The sequence below is a fragment of the Lepidochelys kempii genome, chromosome 4, assembly GCF_965140285.1.
Source record: "Lepidochelys kempii isolate rLepKem1 chromosome 4, rLepKem1.hap1, whole genome shotgun sequence".
Taxonomy (NCBI): Eukaryota; Metazoa; Chordata; order Testudines; family Cheloniidae; genus Lepidochelys; species Lepidochelys kempii.
The window spans coordinates 19,156,495-19,166,882 of record NC_136383.1 but is presented as its reverse complement, the minus strand read 5'-3'; positions in this window follow the sequence as shown (position 1 = coordinate 19,166,882).

The following is a 10,388-nucleotide window of genomic DNA, read 5'->3' as shown; positions in this document are numbered from 1 at the left end:
CAAACATAAGCCACTTGTGTTCACTTCACAGCCCTTCACGACCTATCTCCACTGTACCCGCCATCCCTCATTTGCTAACAAAGTGTCAACTCCCACCTCTGATCAACCCATGATGCCAGTCTCCATCGCCCACTTGTTACATTTTCAAACAGGCACCTCCATGCTTTCTCCTGTGCTTTCCCTCACACTTGGCAGAAGCTCCCCATAAACATCCATAAAACTAATTCACTATCTTCCTGCAAAACTCTCATCTGTTGTTTAACCTACAAAAAACGTAATGGTTAGGCTGGTGGTACACTGAGACCACAATCAATCAAGCTGACCAATATTATCTCATTGCTTCCCTGTACTCCCCCATTGGTCTGTCTGTCTTAATCTGTTGTCTTATATTTAGATTGTAAGCTTTTTGGTGCACGGACTCTCTTTTCGTTCTGTGTTTACACAACTCCTAGAACAATGGAGTGCTGGTGCACTGGTAACACAAATAATAAACAAACAGTAACCAGGATCATTCAAAGGAGCCAGTTCCAAGCAAGACACATGGTAAACACCCTCTGGTCTGACAACAAGATTTGTTTTTCAGTATGCTCATTTTAGAATCCTCAAGATGCACCAGAGTTTTGTGCACATAATGACCTTGTGATTACTGGCTTCAGGTAACAATTCTCTCTCTTATTCAAGCAAGCCACTCACAGTATTTTAGACTGCCAGTTGGAGGACAATATTGCAAGGAGTCTGTAGCTGAAACAATGAATCTCGTGCTTGAGATTCTCTTGCTTTTTGTCACCATAATCTACTCCTTCATGGAGGTTTCTGTGAAGCTTTTTATTCCGGTGAAAAGAAAATTTGTCAGCAGAGAAATTGTTCCAATTACTGGAGCTGTGCATGGAATCAGGAGACTCAGCCTATGTATTTGCCAAGCATCAAAGCAGATTATTGTGTTCGTGTCCCATCCCACAGAACCAATAAGGCAACCTGCATATCTACCTTTACTACCCTTCTGCCCGCAGGCTGGAATCTTCTAAAGGAATCAGAATTACAGCTGGATGATATTTTTAGGATGAACAGTTTAAATGGAAAAAAAAATGCAGTCTCAATAGACCCAAAACGATGTGTGAAGTTGCCAAATAGCACTACTTGGAACAGAGTCTTCCCATATTGCCTAGCTTAGTTCATGCAGTCTGCATGAAAAACTGGAGAGTCATAACCAACCTCTTCCTCTTCTCTCAGCTTCTCTCAAAAGGTGTAAATAACTAGTTCTCTGCAGGATGAAGTGTGGAAGCAGAAATGCACCTTCTTCTTATGCTGCATATTTCATTAATGTACCCAACCCCAACCAAGTCTGATCCTCTTATTTCCTCTGTTTCCTCCTCTCTTTTATTATCAAAGCTAGTAAAAGTTGCATTTACGTAGTCATAAAATGGAACCTGCATTAGCTTGTGGCTAGAGCAACATACACTGAAATGAATGGGAGTCCATGACAGGGCCAGCTGGAGAGAAAATTTTTGATAGGAAGCCCATGTCAATTGCAAAAAAACCTTTGGGGTTTCAGGTTTATTTTTCAAAGGGTTTTGTGCAATCACAACACCGTTCCCACAAAACAAACAAACAAACAAACCTTTCTAGTTACATTCCTTGCCCATGGCTTAAACATCGCCATTTATAAACACAAAACAGCATAAGCAGCACAGCAGAGCTTTCTGTCCAGGCTTCTAGAGACCAATAAATGGTGGAGACTTAAAAGGGCAGTAGCTAAGCTTGACAAGAGTCAGGGTGACCTGAATCACCATGGAGGGAACTTATGAATATGAGAGAATTTGGGGCGTTACCAGAGAGGTTGTTGGGTGTTAGACTGACCGCCTGGAGGTAAGAGATTGTTCAGGGTGGGTTAGGAAACAAGGGAGAGTTGTTTAGGCTGGGTAAGATTGCTGGGCTATCACATCCCTGCTCCCCATTAGCCTCTTTCAGCTCAGCTACTTATGTGCTTGTGCCCACACAATTCAACTCCATCTCAGTCATGTCCCACCATACAACCCTTGTCCCCTCTGTTAGTTTCTGTTCTCATTCCATTCCCCACATTGGGCCCTCACTGCCCCAGCCACCCTTGTAGAACAAAACCAGGGTGTGGTTACAGAGATCAAAGGTCATTCCCCCCCTAGAAGCTGGGGCGCTCAGGCCAGCAGACAGATCAGGGAATGGCAGAATGCTGCGGACAGCAGGGCTCTGGCTACGGCATTATACCATGCGTAATTAAAAGTAGTGCAGTTGTTCAGGACAAGCACTCAGTGCCTGGACAGGAAAAACACAGCCATCTGCTCCGTTGTTGCATCCTCCTAGCTGCCTGCAAACTGGCTTGGGGAACAGAGAGCAATCTGAGCGGGGTAGAGCAGCTACCTTCAAGTTTGGCACCAGAGCAGCGCTGATGGTTGGGAGGACTTTCTGCAGAGGAAACCCTGCTCAATGACTGCTGGACACCGGAGACACCGGCAAGGCCTCAGGAGTGCATATGGGTTGCGGTAGGCTGCAGATATGAGTGTCATGCCCAATGCATGACACTTGCATGGCTAGAAGCTCCATAGTGGTTCAAAATTCAAAGGTTTGCATCTAAAGCATTCCTTGCTTTGTTGTGAACACTTTTTGTAGGAAACAGATGATGTCTGATTAGTTTAAGGTTTTGTTACAAGGTTGAAACCTCAGATAGGGTTCACCTAAAGATTTGCTAAGGGACAATTTATAGTTCAAGTGAGCCTGGACTAGCATCATTTTGCATTAAAAAACCACAGAAACCATCAGTGCCCCTTTCTCCTGGGTACCAAGCATTGTCCCAGCATATCCAAGGGTTGGCTCAATTAAGTTTACACTGCTGTAAGCAAGAAGAGAATCATGTCCCTCATCCTTTTCGTACATTGAACAGCTAAATATTGAACTATATGGTGCCATCAACATACTTTTCTGTTTAGAGTACAAGCAATTTTGTAACCTATAAGAGACCAATAGGAAAGCAGGATTTCAATTTCCATAATAGGTGTGTAATGCTCCCTTGCTCTCCAGTGGGGAGGTAGGCCACTCTCCCTCATTGTATTGGGTGGTCGTCCTTGGGCTCAGGTCGCACTGGCCGGGATGAGCTGGAGGCAGTCTATGGTTCTGGGCCTGTCTAACAGAGGCAAACAAACAATAGTCTGGGCCCTTGTCCCCACCTTTGGGCAGGGCAGCGCCCTGCGTAGTCTCTAGCTCACAGCCCCTTAACTGGGGCTGACAGCAATTAATAGTCTGGGGCCCTAGCCTTTGGGGCAGGGCCGAGCTGATAGCAGCCTATTGCCTTAGCCTCCAGGCCAAGGCAGCCAGCAAACATGCAGTCTCGTGGGTCAGATACGGATGAGCCCCCACACAGTCTAGGGGCTCGAGAAGGGTTGAGCAAGGATTAGAACGCCTAGTTCCAGCGTGGTCTGGACTTACTGCTCAACAATGGCCTTGTGGTCTCTTGCACGACTTCTCCTGGGTTCGTCAATATGCTATGCTGGACGAGTGTGGTCTGTCCTACCTGCGCCGTGAAGATTTTAGGGAATGCCTTCAACAGACTCTAGGCTTGCCTCAGTTGTGCCTCACTCTGGGGGTCCCCCAGCTGTGGTCCTTCCGAGTCGGTTGGGTCTGGGAGCTCGGGTCCGAGGCCTGGCTCCGGGTGGTATGGGGCAGTTAACAGTCCCTCACGCTCCCACCAGGCCTTTAACAAATTGACAAGGTAGACCGGTCGTTTTTTCTTCTGGTCAGGTTGGGGCCTTAGCCCTCGGGGCAGGGCCAAGCTGAGAGCAGGCTGTAGCCAAAGCCTCTGGGCCAAGGCAGCCAGCAAACACACAGAGTCTTTAGCTCTAGCCCTTGGGGCGGGTGTGACTTTCCCCTCTGGTGTTACCTGGATCGGTGATCTGCTCGGCCTCTCCAGTCCTTGACTCTGGGAGCCAGCCTTACCCTGCACTGCTGTGAGAACCCCCACTCCTGGGCTGTTGACACACAGCTAGGGTGACCAGATGTTGCGATTTTATAGGGACCGTCCCGATTTTTGGGTCTTTTTCTTATATAGGCTCCTATTACCCCCCACGCCCTGTCCTGATTTTTCACATTTTCTGTCTGGTCACCCTATGCACAGCCTCTGGCATATAAGCTGCTCCCAGCTACTTGCAAGTGAAGGACACTAGCCAATATCTCTGGTCCCAGAAACAGCCCTAAGAACCTCTGTCTTGCAGTGTACAGTTATGCCCACTGGACGCTGCAAGCTTATATAAGTTCGTCAATTTAACAAAGAAATTGATATGTATCAGGCTTGATATCCCAAGGGGAGCCTCTCACACACTGCAAACCAAATGCACTGCTTCAGGTAGAATAAACAAACAGATTTATTAGCTTTAAAGACAGATTTTAAGTGATTATAAGTCAAATCATAACAAGTCAGTTTTGGTCAAATGAAATAAAAGCAAAACACATTCTAAGCTGATCTTAACACTTTCAATGTCCTTAAAAACTTAGATGCTTCTCACCACAGGCTGGCTGGTTACTTTTCAGTCAGGCTCTCCCCTTTGATCAGAGTTTCAGTTGCTTGGTGGTGGTGGTGTCTGTAGATGTAGGTGGAATAGAGAGAGCATGGCAAAATGTCTCTCCCTTTTATCATGTCCTTTCTTTCCTCTTACCTTTGCCCCAACCCTCCGCCCTCCTGTATAGTCAGGTGAGCATTACCTCATCGCAGTCCCAAACTGCCCAAAGGAAGGGTGGTGACTCCCACAAGGGTCTAACGGATTCTTTTGTTGCTGCCTGAGCCAGTGTCCATTGTTCCTGTGAGGCTGGGCTGCGTTTGTCCCATCCATACCCTGATGAGGTATGAACTGCCTCTCTGCTCTTGGAGAGTTCTTGCATGGGCTTGCTTTAAGCCATGAGGATACATTTGCAGCCTCATAACTGTACACATGAAATTATAACCTTTAACCTTACTATAACATTACTGTAACAATAACATCACTATAACAACCATGCCCAGTGCATTATGAGCCTTCCGAAGACACCCAACATGACAAACTTTGCATTGGATACCACACAATCATTTTATAAAGATGAACATGGAGGTGTAGGGTGTTCCCCTGAGGTACAGAGCATCATAGCGGGGCAGAGCAGGGAGCAGGCTTTAGCCTCAGCTTGTAGGCTAAGGCGGCCAGCAAACATGCACAGTCTATAGCTCTAGCCCTTGGGGTGGGGCAGAGCAAGGAACAGGCTCTAGTCTTGGCTTGCAGGCTAAGGCGGCCAGCAAACATGCACAGTCAATAGCCCTAGCCCTTTGGCTCTGGGGGGTACGAGGCAATTAACAGCCCCTCATGCTCCCACCATGCCTTTAACAAGTTGACAAGCTAGACCGGTCATTTTTTCTTCTGGTTGGGTTGGGACACTTCATAGGTGACAGGCCTGACCTGGCGAATAATTTCATAAGGCCTCTGCCAGCGTGCGAGGAGCTACAATTCCTCGGAGGGTAGTAGAAGCAACACCCTTTTGCTGGGATCAAAGGTCCTTCCGCGGATACCCTTGTTATATGTTCACTCTTGGGCTTTCTAAGTACTCTGCAGGTTCGCTCTCTCCAGGTTTCCCACCATGGTTAACCGCTCTTGAAGCTGCAGGACATATTGGAGGAGGCACTGTGATGGCGATGGTGCCCATTCCCAATTTTCCCACATAAGGTCTAGCAGCCCCCTCGGCTACTGACCATGTAACAACTCAAATGGGGAGAATCTGGTTGATGACAGAGGGACCTTCCTGGATGGCCAGTAACATGGATGGGATAAGTTGGTCCTCCTGGCAAAGATTTTTTGGAGGGAACTTTTGCAACATTTCCTTCAGTGTCCAGTTAAAATGCTCCACAAGCCCGTCCACCAGGGGGGTGATACACAGAGGGGGTCTTCAGTTTTTTTATTCCCAAGAGGCTACAGATTTGGCAAAGGAGCTTCGCTGTAAAGTTAGTCCCTTGATCTGTCAGAACCTCCCAGGGAAGGCCCACCTGGGCAAAGATTTTCAAGAGTTCCGTAGCGATTGTTCAGGCTGTGATGTTTCGGAGAGGGGAACGCTTCTTGAAATCATATGGCATAATCTAGGATCACCAGGATGTACTGAAATCCCATGACACTCTTTGGGAGGGGCCCCACGAGGTCCACAGCGATCCTCTCAAATGGAGTGCCAACTGCTGGCAACGGAATGAGGGGCGCCCTTGGTACTCCCTTCGGGGCTGCTCATTGGCACTAAGGACAGGAGTCACAAAAGTCTTTCACCTCCCTGTGCACTCCGGGCCAGAAGAATTGGGCCAGAACTTGTGCTAGGGTTTTCTCATGGCCCAGGTGTCCAGCTGCTGGGTTGTCGGGGCAAGCCACAATACTGCACATCAGGGGCACCGGGGTACCACAAGCTAGGCTCGGGCTTCGTGTGTCCGAGGCTCACAGATGATCCAGTAAAGGCGGTCACCGGTGAATTCTGATGATGATGATGATGGGCGATCACTCATTATCAAGTATGATCATCTTCCATGGGAGTTATGGATCCTCAGGTGGCTAATAAGGCCAATCCTTGAACCACAAGTTCTATTACAATGAGGGCAGATGTTTTTAGGCTCAGCAGGAGGCTGTTGACCATGACTGGAAGCCAGTCTTTCCTTCCTCCTGCGCCTCTTGTGCTCTTTGGCTTGTCGAGAGCAAGTTCAAAATGCAGGGGACCATCACATAGGACTTCACTCCATTTTAAGCGATCCTGGGCAAGTGTCTCCCAAGTGTTATGGTCAATATTACACTTTTTTAGGTTGTCTTTCAGCAAGTCCCTTTAACCCTTCCATTGTCCACCCATGTTATGGTGCCCTTCTTTCAACTGAGAGAACATGACCTGTTCTGGGAGGCGATGGTCTGGCATCTGGACAATGTGACCAGTCCAGCAGAATTGCTGACGGATGATCATTGTCTCGATACTGGTGGTCTTTGCCTCTTCCAGAACACTAATATTGGTACACCTGTCTTCCCATTTGATCTTCAGAATCTTACGAAGGCAGCACTGATGGTGCCTCTCAAGGACTTTCAAGTGGTGTCTATATGTTGTCCAAGTTTTGGACCCACACAACAGTGTTGGGAGAATAACAGCTTGATAAACAAGAAGCTTGGTGTCTGTTCGAATGTCGTGATCTTGAAAAACACTGTGCTGCAAACAAGCAAAAGCTACACTGGCACAGCTCAGGCGATGTTGAATTTCTGCATCAATATCTGCCGTGGATGGAAGATGACTTCCAAGGTAGAGGAAATGATCGACATTCTCCAGTGCCACTCCATTGATTTTGATAGATGGGCATGTAATACCTCATTTGGAGAGGGCTGATAGAGCACTTTAGTCTTTTTGATATTAAGAGTGAAACCAAGACATGTGTAAGCATTGGCAAACACATTCAAGATAGTTTGAAGATCTTTCTCAGAGTGGGCAAAGATTGAGTTGTCATCAGCATACTGAAATTCCACAATAAATGTTGTGGAGATCTTACTCTTGGCTTTAAGTCTGCTAAGTCTGAACAGCTTTCCATTTATTCTGTAAATGATTTCAAGGCCAACTGTAAACTTCCTAGCAATTAGGTAAAGAATGACGGCAATAAAAACCGCAAACATGGTTGAAGCGATGATACAGCCCTGTTTGACTCCTGTTTGTACTTTGAAAGGTTCATTCTGGGAGGCAGTGCTGCTCAGAACAGTCGCTTTCATGTTATCATGAAGCAATTTTAGGACATTGATGTATTTATCAGGACATCCAATCTTAGAAAGTATAGTCCAGAGGGCACAGCGATTCACTGAATCAAAGCGTTTAATTAGTACAATAAAAGCCTTGTATAGTGGTCGGTTGTTGCTCCCGAAACTTTTGTTACAGCTGCCACGCAGTAAAGTTCATATCCACAGTTCCACAACAGGCTCAGAAATCATTCTGTGACCCCAGTAAAATTTCTTCTGACGGGGCAAAAGGCAGGTTGCAACGATCCGCGCCAGAACTTTGCCTGCAATGGCTAGGAGGGAGATACCGTGATAATTTCCACAATCCATTTTATCCCCTTTCTTGAAGAGGGTGACAATCAGGGCATCCCTCATTTCACTGGGTATCTCCTCCTTTATCCAGAATGTAAGGCTAAGCTGCCAAATTAGCTCCGGTCCACCGTCTTTAAAGGTTTCAGCAGGGATCCCATCTAGACCTGCTGCCTTGTTGTTCTTCATCTGCTTGGTGGCAGTGTACCTCATACAAATTGGGACGGTCTCCGAGCTCATCCCTAAATGGTCGTTGAGGGATTTGCTCAAAGACTTCATCTGCACCATAGAATTACAGTTAAGGAGATCTTCAAAATGTTCTTTCCATATCAAAAAGAGAATTGATGGCTTTGTTGTCCTTCAGAAGTGTGGTTCTGTCCTTAGAGCGAAGAGGATTCATACCATGGCAAATTGGCTGATAAACAGCCTTGGTGGCACTAAAGAAACCACATGTATTGTGGATCTCCACGAGATGTTGGAGTTCTTGTGCTTTCTCAGTCCACCATTTGTTCTCAAGTTCTCTGGTTTTATGTTGGCCTTCCGCCCTCGCCTTAGCATGAGCTTCTCTCTTTATATTATAATTTATGTCATTCAGCCAAGCACAAAATGCCATCCTCTTGTCATGGATGAGTTGCTCAATTTCAGCATCATTCTCATCAAACCAGTCCTGATGTTTTATGTTTTGGTAGCCTATGGTTTCCTCACAGGCATTGATGATTACTGCTTTCAACTGGCTCCAATGTTCCTCAATTTCTTCTGGAAACTCTGATGGGAGCTTTTCATCTAAGACTCCTTGGAACTGGTCATGCTTAATCGGATCCTTCAAAACTTGAACTTTCAACTTGCTCCTGACCTGCTTCTTTTGCAGCCTCCATTTGGGAGCGATCTTAATTTTCATCGTGGATCGAATAAGGCGATGATCAGTCCAACTGTCATCAGCACTTGTCATTGCTCTTGTGAGAAGTCTCACTATGATCTCAGGCATGAACTATGACGTAGTCGAGGAGATGCCAGTGCTTTGACTGTGGGCGTTTCCAAGATGTTTTGAACTTTTCCTTTTGTCGGAAAAGAGTGTTCGTAATAATAAGTTCATGTTCAGCACACTTGGTCAGGAGCAGAATTCCATTTGAATTGCTTTTGCCAACTCCGTCTTTCCCGATTGTTCCTTTCCACAGGTCCAAGTCTCGTCCAACACATGCATTGAAATCCCCCAGAAGGATGATCTTGTCTTCTGTAGGGGTCTCCGATAAAATGGTTTCCAACTGAGAATAAAAATCTTGCTTTACTTTCTCATCGGTATTCAGTGTTCGTGCATAGGCGCTCACAATAGTTGCCTGTTGATTTTTGGTGAGCCTCAATCAGAGTGTCATAAACCGCTCATTAATGCCAATGGTACCTCAGAGAGGCACCTTATGAGCTTGTTCTTTAGAGCAAAGCCCACTCCATGCAATCGGGGTTCATCTATAGATTTTCCCTTCCAGAAATAGGTGTATCCTCCTTTCTCCTCCCTCACCTGTCCTTCATCAGCTCTTCTAGTTTTGGACAAAGCAGAAATATCGATATTAAACCGACTCAATTCACAAGCAATAATGGCTGTACGTCACTCTGGTTGGTCGCTGTTTGAGTTGTCCATCAGAGTACATACGTTCCAAGTTCCAAAGCTGAAAAGTTTCTTACAATTTCGACCGCTGTGGTGGTGATCTTGCTGGACGCAGCTATTCAGCCAGGAAGAACAGAGGCAAGACTATTTTTAGGGTACCTTTTCTAACCCCATCCCCATGTGGGGTGAGCAGAGTAAATCCTATTAAGGACCACTCAGTCGTGGGTGCATCTGCCGAGATGCCCGACCCGCCTCAATCCTCGAGCAAGATGACTGTATCACACACTCGCTGCCTGTGTGTCGGTCTGTGACTAGGAACTTACGGATTTCACTGTCCTGTTCCTGTCGCCACTCGCCAATCACCACCGGACTTTTGACTTGTGCAAACGTTATTTTCCCAAAAACTGGAAGATGCCTGTATGGGACTTCTTTTAAAGTGGGGAGACTGGTGCACAACAGTCACCACACTATCCTTGACAGATAGAGGACCAATGGCACGGACACCATGACGATTGGAGATCCTCTATCTGCTGCAGCCTTCATCCACCTTCACAGCTGTTGTAACATTACACAACAGTTTCACCTCCATTGTGCAGTTATCCTCTGTCTGCTCTGCCATTAGGGACTACTTGGATCACACATTTGAATTCTAAATGCGGGTTCACTATTGCCCGGTGGGGTTCCATGATGGTCCCATTAATGCAAGCCAGCTGTTTGTAGGT